Below are 12,620 nucleotides of genomic sequence, written 5' to 3'. Positions count from 1 at the left end.
TATGACAAGGAATAGAAATTTGTGATGGAATATGCAACCCATGTCCCCCACAATTTACTTTTCAAATGTATACAATACTCAATATTTCGTAGGTCATACCTAAACTCCCATGAGGGTACACACTCTTTCATTCAGCGGTGTCCTCCGCTACTAAGTGGAGGACGCGGACCTCCTCCACATGATGTGGGCATGCCCCTTCCTAAGAGCTTATTGGGGAGGTATCCTCGACTCACTACGGGCAGTAATGGAATTAACATACTGGGATTCAGTAGAACACTGCATACTGGGGCTTCACCCGAGATCCAAGGGTTCCACTGTGGTGGCGAGATTTGTAGACATGGCTTTAATAGTAGCAAAAAGACAAATAATCTGTTAGAAATAATCGACCCCCCAATGGGGCGGACATGGAGAGCGGAAATGCTCCACTGGGGAAAGGATGCAAGTTTGGCCTTACACAGAGGAGTATAGAGGAAAACAGAAGCGGCCCATGTCCGCAGCATGGGACCTGGTGTTAGAACAGTTCCGACAGCAAGGGTCTGAAGAATAGTCTATTGTCAAGTAATCAAGGAATGGTCCAGCTGACTGGGCAGGTTCGACTTGCCCACATTAAAACTGATGCTTCCCTTGGCGCCCTCACACCAGAAGTAACCTATGCTTTACACTTAATTTTGTGAACTCCTCCCCTTCCTTCCTCTAATTCAGTTAATACAGTCAATATGTATGGAGCAAATAGGGCAGAACATAGACACAGTGCTAGTTGGTGGGTGGGGCATTTTTATGTTCCAGAAAAGAGCAGAATTTAAACCAATGTGAATTTTGGTCATTTGTAAATGAAAACCATCAGGTCACAATCGTCATATGTACTTTTACATGTTGATATCACAAAAATACAAACCAAATGTAAAAATGTCAATACAATTGCCTTCATAATGCTATTACTTCTATATGTCTATTGGTATTTTGTGTTCACAAAACCTAATAAAATCTGTTTAAATTAAAAAAAAAAACAGTTCTGACCACCCAAAATACTACCTCTTCTTTGAAGTCATTTATAAAAAATAACCTTGTTCTACCTACATACAGTTCTAAATCCCCACTTCTGACATTTTAAGCGGTTTAATTAACAAATGTTACTCTTACTGAATACAATGGTACTTATAAAGGAGCATTTGCTATTGGATGTGAGTAGAATTTATAGAAAAAAAGTTACATTCTTTTAAATGTAATATACAGACAAAAAATTAACCATCTTATTTTTACTTTTGCACACGTTGCTAAGACAATTATCAAAGACTTAGAAAAAGCAGGAATACTGCATCTTCAAAACCACAGTAACCAGTGCAATCTTTTACAGGCTTGCCAATCAGGTTTTAACCCCAATTCCACACAGAAAATAGAACAATGCAGTGTGTTCATGACACCCTAGAGATCAACAACACAATGTCACCGCCTCTTGGGCCACCTTTATCCCTCATTGGCCTTTAATATCGCTGATCATCAAATTCTACTTAACACCCTCCATTCCAGACAGATATAACACTATGGTCCACAGCTGGTTTTCCACCCACCCCTAATTTGTTTAGCTAGTAGACAATAAATACCTAGATGGACTAGTCCAAATCACTCCCCCAAGGTTCCATTTGTGTCTAATGGACTGTCTATCTTTACACAGAACCCTTAGGTGTCTTAGTGGCAGAGCAAGACATCATCTAGAATGACTAAAATACGGTTTTGGACATATATATATATATATATATATATACACACACACTGAAAAAACAAAGGTTATAGGGAGATTATAGTTAGGAAATAAAAATTTTTAAAAACATACAAATTCACTTTAAAAAAAAAAAAAAGGTTACAGGGACGTTCTTGTTACGTTCTTAATTTACTCACAGAAATTCAGCAGTTATAGTCAGTTATTTCAAGTAACTATAACTCGCCCCCTGCAATGCACAGTTTTTTCTTTGATAATTTCACTTCTAATTGATATTTTTATTGATGTTATAAAAGTGGTAATGAGTGCTGTAATATCTGAGTTAATTATCAGTGCACGGCGAGTTTGGGAGTTATAGTTACCTTAGGCCGCTTGCAGAAAGCAGAGTTTGTTTGCTTTTGCTAGGTGGGAGCTTTCAATGCTCCCACCAAGCAAAAGCAAACAGCTATGTACCGGGGGTGGCCACCCCGGGACATAGCAGGAGCTGATCCTAGGGGGTGGTGGTCACCAGGGCCATCATTGGCTCCTCGAGGAGGGGGGGGCGCACAGCCCCCCTACAACGTCAACAATCCCCAGGAAGGTGGTGGTCCCCGGGGATGTAGGTCTGTGACACACCCCCTTCCTATTTTAAATTCAGCCCCAGAGAGGTGGCGATCCCCAGGGCTGCAGAGGGGAGGCCTGCGCAGGCTCCCCATATTCATTTTTCTTTAAAGCCCTTGGTAGGTGGCAGCCCCTGAGGCTGCGGAGAGGCGGCACAGGCCCTTCCCCCCGCTGGGAGGTTGCGGTCCCTGTGTGGGGGCCATGCTGCCCAGGCATTCATTTTACATTAAAGCCCTCTGGAGGTGGCGGTACCCAGGGCTGAGGGAGGGCAGCTGTGCAGCCCTCTGTGTTCATTTTGTTTTAAAGCCCCAAGGAGGTGATGGTCCCTGGGGCTGCAGGGGGTGCAGACCACCCCCACCGCATTCATTGTAGTTTAAAGCCCAGAGTAGGTAAAGGTCCCATGGGCTTCAGCAAGCCCAGCAGCGGGGCTGCATGAACCTCCTTCTTTATTTTTGACATGTCCCTGGGACCTGGCCCACCCCCCTGCTTCATAAAAAGCAAGCAGGAGCCCAAGCTTGATTTCCCCTCTGGATTTGAACTTGAAGCAACAACAAAAAAATCAACACTTTTTTTTTGCACTGGGGGTTCCCTCTGCGACCCCTGCAACAGAGCTAAGGAGTCAAGGTGTCCCTACCCTGGCCCCTTTTGTTATTTTTTTTTACCTTTTTTCAGAGATTCGACTGAAGCAGAGCCGAAGATGGCTGTCAACACTTCCTTGTTGAAGTGTTGGTAGCCAATCAGATCTCGGCACAAGATCGGGAGGGTTTGTGGAGGCTATGCATCCCCATATACAAATATAGATTTCTTTAATATTCAAAAACTACTAAACAGATTTACACCAAATAACAAAAAAGGCGCTTTCTGGACCAAGGGCTACCCTGCTCCCATATTTGGTGTAATTCCATCCAGTGGTTCGGGCACTATTCCTGTTCAAAATCACAATGGGAATTAACATGGAGAGAACACATTCTGGGATCTCCCTTTTTTCTCATTGCCCGCTTGAAGGATCACCCCAAAACTTGCCGACCGCCACCCTGTAAAAAGAAAAAATACACACACGCACTTGGACAGCTCTATGAGGAGTATAATAATCAAGCACTATTTTGCTCATCAAAACAGCTCATGTCTAGGGCTACAAATAAACAAGTACTCTGGAGTCCGCTCTGCAGCTGAACATGCTGTTATAGTAGGAACTCCGAATATCTCAGGTAGCAGCCAAAGTTGATAATGACTATTGCAGAGAGATGATGTGTGGCCTTTGTGCGGAGGCCCAGCCTCTGACGAAGTGCAACCAATACGCATGCAACAGTCCCACTTGGGTCCACGCCCTTGTTATGAATGTTTTCTTGTCTGGTGCATCGATCTGCTCATTTCTGCTCTCCCAGGTATGCCCGTCAGCTGTTCTTTCCCAGAAGCCTACTCCATTTTCCCCTTCTCACCCGGGCATCTGATTGCAAAGATCAGAGCTGGGCAGGTCCACCTGCTTTCTGGCTGGAGTGGGTAGAGGTGTTGCTTTGCTTGTTGTGCAGCCCAGTGTGGCTCCTGACAAGTCAACCAAACCACATCTACCTGGCACTCTGTGTTCCCATTCATCACCGTTTAAGCTATGTGTACTATGTGCCGTGCCGCGGCAGGCATTCTGCCAAAGTCAGGAGGAGATTAGTAGTCTTATCATTACCAGAAGGATTGGTGGTGCTGAAGATAGTTAGGGTTGAGTGCTCAAAGGGCCCATTCAGGACAGAAAAAAACACAGTTATCTTTATCCAGTCCTGAATCACAAACAATCAACAACAATAGAAATTCTACAACGTTGCTTTGTTTGATGTCAGCAGAAGTTTAGACATGTATTGTAATATTATTCACTGGGTGGACTGTATAAGATCATAGATTGGGCCACAAACCTAACTGCCAATCTAAAATATAAACCACATGATGGAGTTTGCAGGTAAAATGGGCATTCAACCATTCCAGCAGCCCCACCCGTCCCCTCAAGGAGGCAGAAGTTCTACAGAGCTCGAACGGTGTACTATTGCGCTTATAACAGAGCTCAGACATCTTGGTGCTTATTTCTATCTTGATTTACTCATTGGGCACTATCCTAAATGTATGCTAATCGAGAAGGAAATGGTGAGATTTTCTACCAAATTTGATGACTTAGGTAGGTAAAATTCATGCGAGGTAAAACTAAGAAACAGAGTGAACCGACGAAGAAGGCTGGGAGCACTTCCAAAGCATAGGCCATTATCAAGTACATTTAAGTAAGTGATGAAGCCCTTGAGTTGAGATCACACAACAATTCATTTGCAATAACAGGATTTCGGAATTCGTTCTTATTAGAACATGAAGAACTTTGTGGAAAATGTATTATCAAGTTCCTAACATAAACCACCCCCACTTTTGTTTGTATGACAGGTAGATGAGTTGGGGGCTCCCGTAACGCCATACGGTCCATGAGCACATCTAATCATTGTAAGTATTATAAACTACACAGACTGCAACATTGCACTCCAGGACACCAGAGAAAAGGGTGACCTCGGGTAGAGGGGAAAGCAGTTGGAGAGAATATCAGATTTCACAATATTGGTCCAAATTGCAAGGACATACTTTCCTGGTGCTAAAAGTTATGATCGCAAAATCCATTCCTATGTGTAATACCAAGCCAAGCACCAGTGGAGCTTGGTGATTAAACTAGTTTTTTTTTTTTAAAACAACCCCAGGAGCAAAAGTGAACAGAGTGCACAAAGAAACACACAACTGTGTAGACGTTTTTCTCTTGCTATACAATGAGGGATTTTTTGCACAATTTCCTTCCCTAAACAAGACAGTGGCTGAAGTTGCTTCACTTAAAGCCTATTCTCGGTGTGTGTATTTGCAGCAAAATGCCTTTGGCTTACGCCAGACCAAAACATTAATGGAATAAATCAATGGATAACCATACAACCAATCAGAAGAATAGTCATCAGCAACCAAAAATGTAAAAGCATCCTATTCTTAATCTAAAAGAGTGGTACCATGGTCCTCTGTCCTCACAACAAATTAATAACATTTGCATTTGCAAACAGGATCACACATGGTCACTGTTTTTGTATTAACATAAAGCATTTAGGCCAGATCTACGACGGTCAGCTTGCGATTTTCTGTGATTCGAAATTTGTGAGTAGCAAAAGCTGATGTACAACAATGTAACAGACACTGATTGCCGTTTGCAAATGGGTCGTAAGGGACCTGCCTCGTTAACATTCATGCAGCAGGTCTCAATTTGCGACCCATTTGGGAATGGCCAGCACTCACCGGGAAGGTAGCCCGCTGGGGTCAGCAGTCCACCATGTCTGTGAATGTTTTTTCAATAAAGCAGGGTTTTTTTTATGCAGCCAGTTTGTGTAAAAGGAAAACAAGCTACTTTATCAAGAAATAAAAATAAAAGTTTCCTTTCATTTTTTCAGAGTAGGCAGTGAGTTGTTCGTGGGGCCACTACTTGCTCTCAAAAAATGTTTGTGCCCCCATTTACAAAGGGGAAGGGGTCACTTGGGGACCTTCCTACTTATGAATGGGTTACCACCAGTTAGCAAAACAATGAGAAATTTCCTAGCTATTTTGAAGGAAAGTTTCAATTCTATTAAGGACACAGAGGCGAGGATTATGCCTTATCTTTCTTCACTCTTTATTAACACCAAGTTCAAAGTGCAGCATAAAAAACTACAACACCCATGGTACACTTAACCATTGCAACCAATGTCCAATCCTAACACTATCCGACAGCCCGTATATATGTCAGCCCGTGTGTCGGTGTTCTTCCTTGTCTTCACTGCGACCGGAAGTTAAGGTGTTCTTAGGTTGGCGCAGCTTCTGTACCTATGGAGAAAGAGAATAGTAAGATAGGGAACCATGTCTTGGAATGATTAACAGGTGAAGTGAATCACAACAGACACAAGAAGCCCACTTTCCTCAAGATAGGGAACAATATTAATTGTCAACATGATTTTCCGGTTAGAACATGTGCAGTCTAAAATAATCTCATTCCTCACCAATAAAGAAAGAATACTACCTCCAAACCCATTGACTCCGTTAACTCCGTTCCTGGGTAGGTGACATGTCCGCCATGTCGGGTAGGATAATCCTCGCTGCCGTTTCCTTAATAGAATTGAAACTTTCCTTCACAATAGCTAGGAAATTTCTCATTCTATGTCAGGACCGGAGGCGAGGATTATGCCTGTTTAAAGCTTGCTCACCACCAGTGAGGCTGCCTCATGAATCGGCTTAAAATAGAATCTCTTGAACATAGATTCTGACGACCAATCGGCCGTGTTCATGATGTCTTCCAGCCTTCCGCCTACCTAAATGGCTTTGGAGGCCATGGCCCCCGAGTGAAATGCGCTCTGAAGACCTCTACAATGATGCCGGCTTCCATCAGAATCCATCTGACCCACCTGGCAATGGAGGGAGAAGAAACTGCCCTAAAGGGTTTCTTTTTGTGAGATCAGCAATTGTCGCTCTCCAGGCAGCCGGAGGTCGGCCGTCATTTCCTCATATGCCTTCAGGCATCTCACTACGCAGAGTTTGGGAGAATGTTCAAAAGCTGGGTAAGTTACCGACCTGGCATCACCAGGTTGACATCCTACAGCTCAGCGTATCTGGGTTCCGGGGGACGGCTCAATCTGATGCCTTTCAGCAGCTTGCACACCCACGGGTGCTCCCCCACTGGGTGGTTGCCAACTGGGGGGTGCCCTGCCGAAATCGCAGACCGTGTCGAATTAATCAAGCAGTAAGCTTGGCCGGCTTCCGCCAGTTCTGCCAAGAAGTTCACAACATCTGTAATTTGGGACCCCATGGGATTGACCTGCCTTCCCACACACCAATGGGCCCAGCAATTCCAGGCCGATCTGTATCTTTTACAAGTGCTCAGGGCCCAGGCTTGTCTGATAAACTTTTCAGCCTCCTGCGAAAGTCTGTGGTCCGACCAACGAGACCAGAAATCCTCCAAGCCACCAGTGTGAGATGGCCCTGAAGGACTAGTGGGTGTAACTGTCCCTTTGGGCTCAATAGTATGGATGGGAAGTCCAGTAACAGAATCGGAAGGTCGCAAGAGAGTTCCAGAAGAGAGGGAAACCACACCTGAGACCTCCACAAGGGGATGATGAGGATCACTGTCGCTCCCTGGCGACGTATCTGCGCTGTCACTCTCGGGATCAAGAGGAAGGGGGGAAACGCATAACTCTGATCCCGCCCCCAATCCTGAAGGAAAGCGTCCACCGCCGTCGCCCCGGGGTCTGGACGCCATCTAAAGTATCGTGGCAGGTGGGTATTCCACCTGGATGCAAAGAGGTCCACCGCGCAGGGACCCCATCGCTCCATGAATGTGAGGAATACCGCTCTGTCCAACCGCCAGTCGCTGGAATCCTCAATTCCAGTCCACCAGGGTGTTCTGGGAGCCTGGAAGGTACTCCGCCGTCGCCGATATCTGTCGCTGGAGGCAAAAGTGCCAGAAGTCCTTCGCCATCTCCGCTAGAGCCTTCGAGCGGGTGCCCCCTAAATGGTTCACATATTGCACCGCCAATATATTGTCCATTCTTAATAGAATGCAGCAGGAAACTCTGACCCGCGTCAGGGACTTGATGGCGAAGGAGCCCGCTAGGAGCTCCAGGCAGTTGATATGGAGGCTGAGCTCCTGCTGGGTCCAACGTCCCCCAAAGGAGATGCTCCCACATCGAGCCCCCCAGCCGCAGCGGCTGGCGTCCGACTCGATCACAAGGTCCGGCGAGGCTCCGAAGATCGCCCTGCCATTCCATGCCGTCATGTGGTACAGCCACCACTGGATATCTGTCCGTGCCTCCTGGGAGAGAGAGACCAGTTCGGAATACGTGAGACCGCGTCGTAGGTGATGAGCCTTCAGAAGCTGAAGGGCCCTGCAATGAAGCGGGCCCGGAAAGATGCCTGTATCGAGGAGGATAGGAGTCCCGCTACTCTGGCCAATTGCCGGAGTGAGATTCTGTCGCCCCGCAAGACCTTTGACAATTCCTTCTTGATTTTGGCTATCTTCGAGCCCGGGAGACTGAGAGTGGCCGCCTGGGAATCAATGAGGAAACCCAAGAAGGTCATGGATTGGGATGGCCGAAGGTCCGACTTCTGGGCGTTTATGACAAACCCCAGGTCTTGGAGGAGCTGCATAGTTATATTCGCATTGGACACTAGGCGCGCACGCGCGCAACTGGTCCAGCAGCATGATGTTGTCAAGGTAGATGATCAAACAGATCCCCCGCGACCGAAGGTACTCCACCACTGGTTTGAGCAGTTTCGTGAAGCACCAAGGTGCTGAGGACAGGCCGAAAGGCAGGGACGTGAATTTGAACACCTGATTCTTCCAGACGAACTGCAGGAATCGGCGATGAGGGGAAAAAAAATCGGTACCGTCAGGTGGGCATCCTTGAGGTCGAGCCGTATCAGCCAATCCCCGTGCAAGAGTAGGTCTCTGAGCATGTGGATGCCTTCCATTTTGAAGTGGCGGTAGACGACCCACTCATTGAAGGCTCTGAGATTGATGACGGGCCGAAACCCTTTTGTCTTTTTTCTCGACCAAAAAGAGATTGCTCACAAACCCCCCGGGATGCCGGACTGATGCGCAAATGGCCTCCTTGCGCAGAAGATCCCCCACTTCTGAGTCTATCAGTGAGGTGTCTGGCTCCGAGGCAGTACCTCCTGAACCGGAGGCCCCCAGAACTCTATGTGGAACCCTGACACCATCTGGAGAACCCAGGCATCCGAAGTTAACTGGGTCCACTTGTGTGCGAATAGTCACAGCCTCCCCCCGAGCACCTGAGGGGAAAAAAGGGTAATACTCACCATTGGCACCTCTGGGGCGCTCGCCACCCTCTTCTCAGGGCGCCACTTCGAGGACCTAGGATGGTATATGTCCTCGGGTTGAAACATATCAGCATCGGAGTTCTCAGCCTCCAGCGGGTCGGAAAAATTAGAATTCGGATTCCACGGACGTCCTGAATCTTGTTCCTCATCGGAGAAAGAGTCCCCTTCCGTGTCCCCCTCAACCCTATTGGGTGATCCGGTCTCCGGGTCTGATACGTGGTGAGCCACCTCACCGGTCTCTCCGGGGTCAGAACCCTCCCGGAAGGGTGGACGCCTGAGCGTGCGCGCACTCTTGTGGAAAACTTCAGTAAGGGTGCTGAAGCCCTCCAGGTGCCCCGCATCATGCTTGCGTAAGCTCTTAGGGGGCCGCCGTACCCTTAAGGTCGGTCCCCGTAACCCCCACCGTCCCCGTCCCCTTAAATACGTGGTCCGAAAGTTTGGCCACGCTCTCCCTCAAGGGGGCCAAGGCCCTAGAAATGGCCTGAGTCAGGAGGACATCCACCTCAGGAGGAAGAGTCCGTTGAGAGGTGCCCTCCCCAGGGGACAGGGTGGGGTAATTATCATGGTCCTGCAAGGACTGCATAGGGGCAGACACAGAAGGGTCCAGACAGGAGAATACACCCTAACAGTATATAAAGGAAAGCCCCCCCGCACTCCTGTCAATCAAAGCAGAGACTTAACGTCTCAGCGCGCGATCCGCGATTGCTGCGTTTTTCAAGACGAGTAATGCGTTGCAACCTCCAAGCGGTGTCTTTGCGGGGTTGGAGGGTTCGTAGTGAGCAAAAAGCCCACTTGGAACCCTAGCGCGTAACTCTAGAGCGAAGCGAGCACTTAACGCGGCTCAAATCGCTGAGAGAAACGCCTCGGGCACTGGAGCGCGCGAAAGAGCACACTCTGATGGACCCGACGTAGATTAAAGGAAATCTGCACTCGGGCGATGAAAATTGCCTACCGCGCGATGTGATTGCTAAGCAGCCACTAACAACCGTGCAGCGAAACACTATAGACAGGAAAAAACACAACGTTAGTCGACAAATAGCAGTAACAACACTCTCTCAACTCAGAGGCAGTAAGGGAAGCACTTAACTGACGAATGAGCAATGAAGAAAGAGGAAGGACACCGACACGGGCTGACATATATACGGGCTGTCGGATAGTGTTATGATTGGACATTGGTTGCCATGGCGACGTGTACCATGGGTGTTGTAGTTCTTTATGTTGCACTTTGAACTTGCAGTTAATAAAGAGTGAAGAAAGATAAGGCATAATCCTTGCCTCCGGTCCTGACATAGAATCATACATGTCTCTGCGACTCGCTATTAGGAAGGGACGCCCTTGGCCCGCTCCTTCCTAATAGCGAGTCACAAAACTTATTTTGTGAGTTGGTAATAGATTACAGGCTCGCAAAATTGGGTTAGTACATGGTGCAAGTCCATTTAGCGGTCGCAAACGGCAAATTTCACCCTTTGCGACCTCTAAATTGCTTTGTACATCTGCCCTTTAAAGCATTTCTGATGCAACACTTCCAAACATCTGGTATAGCCTTTTCTCACCAAATTATTCTTATAAAGGCAGAGTTATAAGATGAGGCCTACAGTTTCTTTGTCACAGAAGTAAGCCAGAAGTTTCTTTATTCCACAGAGGAGATCTATTTGCCGGACAGAACACCCTCAACCTGCAATGGGTGTATAAATAATAAAGAATTGCAAGGTATGCTGTATCCAAACAATGACTTTCTGTCAACACCCATGAAAGAGGGTAGCAGAAGTTAGAGAGGAAAAAAGGAGAAGAGATTAACAAGAAGAGATTGTTAGTTATAGAAGTCAAATAGCTCATGAGAAGTAAAGGCAGGAAACAAACTGGGCACTAGGTGGGAGAGAGGCTACCATAAAATAAAGAGTAGCAAGTAAGAGAAAAGGAGAGGCGAGTGGACAACTGTCAGATAGTAGTGAAGGAATTAAAAAAAAAAAACGATAAAAAAGACGAAAGGATGAGAAGAAGAAACATACAGGAGCTCGAGATGTGAGAACTAGAACAGAGGTGAGGAACAAAGAGGTGGAAGAGACTATTAAAGTTAGGAGTTTAATCTGGATGGTAGGATTTATTTAGGGGTATTTTAGAAAGCCCAACAACCACCCCAATTAATAGATCTATTGGTAGAAGACGCTGAACAGAAAAGGTAGATGGTGGTTAAGAAGAGAATATCCATGTTTTCAGGAACTTACAAAATCGGAGATGAGCTGGTTTGATATGAATCTGTAATTGCGACGATGTATAGTTGTAAAAAAATTAGATGAATTAGTGAGAGGAAAACCCATACAACCGAGAGGGACACTGATGGGGATACTTGTTAGAAATTAAAAAAGGGAGAAGTGAGAGTAGAAGAGGCAGGAATGCATGTGAAAGAAAATTAAGGAAGGAAACCAGCAAACAAGGTCAGAGAAAGAAATGTAGCTGTAGGGTAGGAAACTGGGGTGAGGTGGATGCGAGCTAGACATAATGAAAGAATAAGGTGGTGGAAGGGAGACCGAAGAGAGTGATGGGTATAGGAGAATGTGAAATGGAGGTGAAAAAAGTGTAAATAATATAGCTGGCAGAACGTCAGCTATTAATTGAGGTGAAAGAGATACTAAGAAATATGGAACAAAGAAGTACTGAGAAAGGTGTAGAGAGAGACTGCCACAGCTATCACTAACAAAACCGTACATTTATGAAACAGACATCAGAACAACATATTAAGCTCTGGTCCACTCGCACCAGGACTGTGTTTGCTAGAATTGTGGACTCTCGCCTAACCCCACTGAAGATGTCCTACTTGCAGGAGTGAGACTCTGTAAGGGATTACAAAATTACATCACATGACTTCCCCAGTTTGAAAACACTTCACTGGCTCGTCCCTCAGTCCGCATCACCTTTAAGGCCTGTTTTGTACCCTGCACAGCAGCAACATTTCATAGGTCACCCAGTCTGGAAGAAAAAATAAATATCTCCAGTGGCAACACAACATAGGCAACCTTTGTATATTCAGACTGGAAAGCATGGAGTGCAAAAGGCAAAGAGCAGAAAATGTACGCTACTAGAATCTGGAATAACATCCGTGTACAGAACTGACTTGTGCCATCACCCCCTATTCATCATAAATTAGAGAAAACCCATCTTTTCAATGAAACATCTGTCCACTATCAACAGAAAAACTTAGAGTATGGACAACGGAGTGCACTTAAAGAGAACCACCACACTGTTGCTAATCATTCTTCTAATCAATATACACAGTGCAGGTCTTTGCCCTTTTTTAAATGTCTATTGTGCACAATGTATTAATTCCTGTAGCAATATAGGGCCATCTTACACACCCCACTAATTTCCTTAAGAAACAATTAAATTCCTACCATTTCCTTAGCTAAAATTAATATACAGTACACATAATTAGGCATTCAGCCTATTA

At 46.1% G+C, this 12,620-nt stretch overlaps 1 protein-coding gene across 3 annotated transcripts in view; it reads right to left on the bottom strand.

Moving 5' to 3' along the window:
* LOC138304313 (oocyte zinc finger protein XlCOF6-like) overlaps nucleotides 1-12,620 on the bottom strand; it is a 132,393-nt gene that overhangs the window by 116,718 nt on the left and 3,055 nt on the right. The window contains exon 2 of one of the 3 annotated variants that reach the window (XR_011205549.1): nucleotides 5,674-6,169. The exons of the other annotated variants lie outside the window; for them this stretch is intronic. The gene's annotated coding sequence lies outside the window, so the exon portion shown is untranslated. Of the gene's footprint in view, nucleotides 1-5,673; nucleotides 6,170-12,620 lie in introns of those variants that run through there. 3 annotated transcript variants of the gene reach the window in all.

The sequence above is a fragment of the Pleurodeles waltl genome, chromosome 7 (genome assembly GCF_031143425.1).
Source record: "Pleurodeles waltl isolate 20211129_DDA chromosome 7, aPleWal1.hap1.20221129, whole genome shotgun sequence".
Classification (NCBI taxonomy): Eukaryota; Metazoa; Chordata; class Amphibia; order Caudata; family Salamandridae; genus Pleurodeles; species Pleurodeles waltl.
This window is presented reverse-complemented; position numbering and strand designations above follow the sequence as displayed.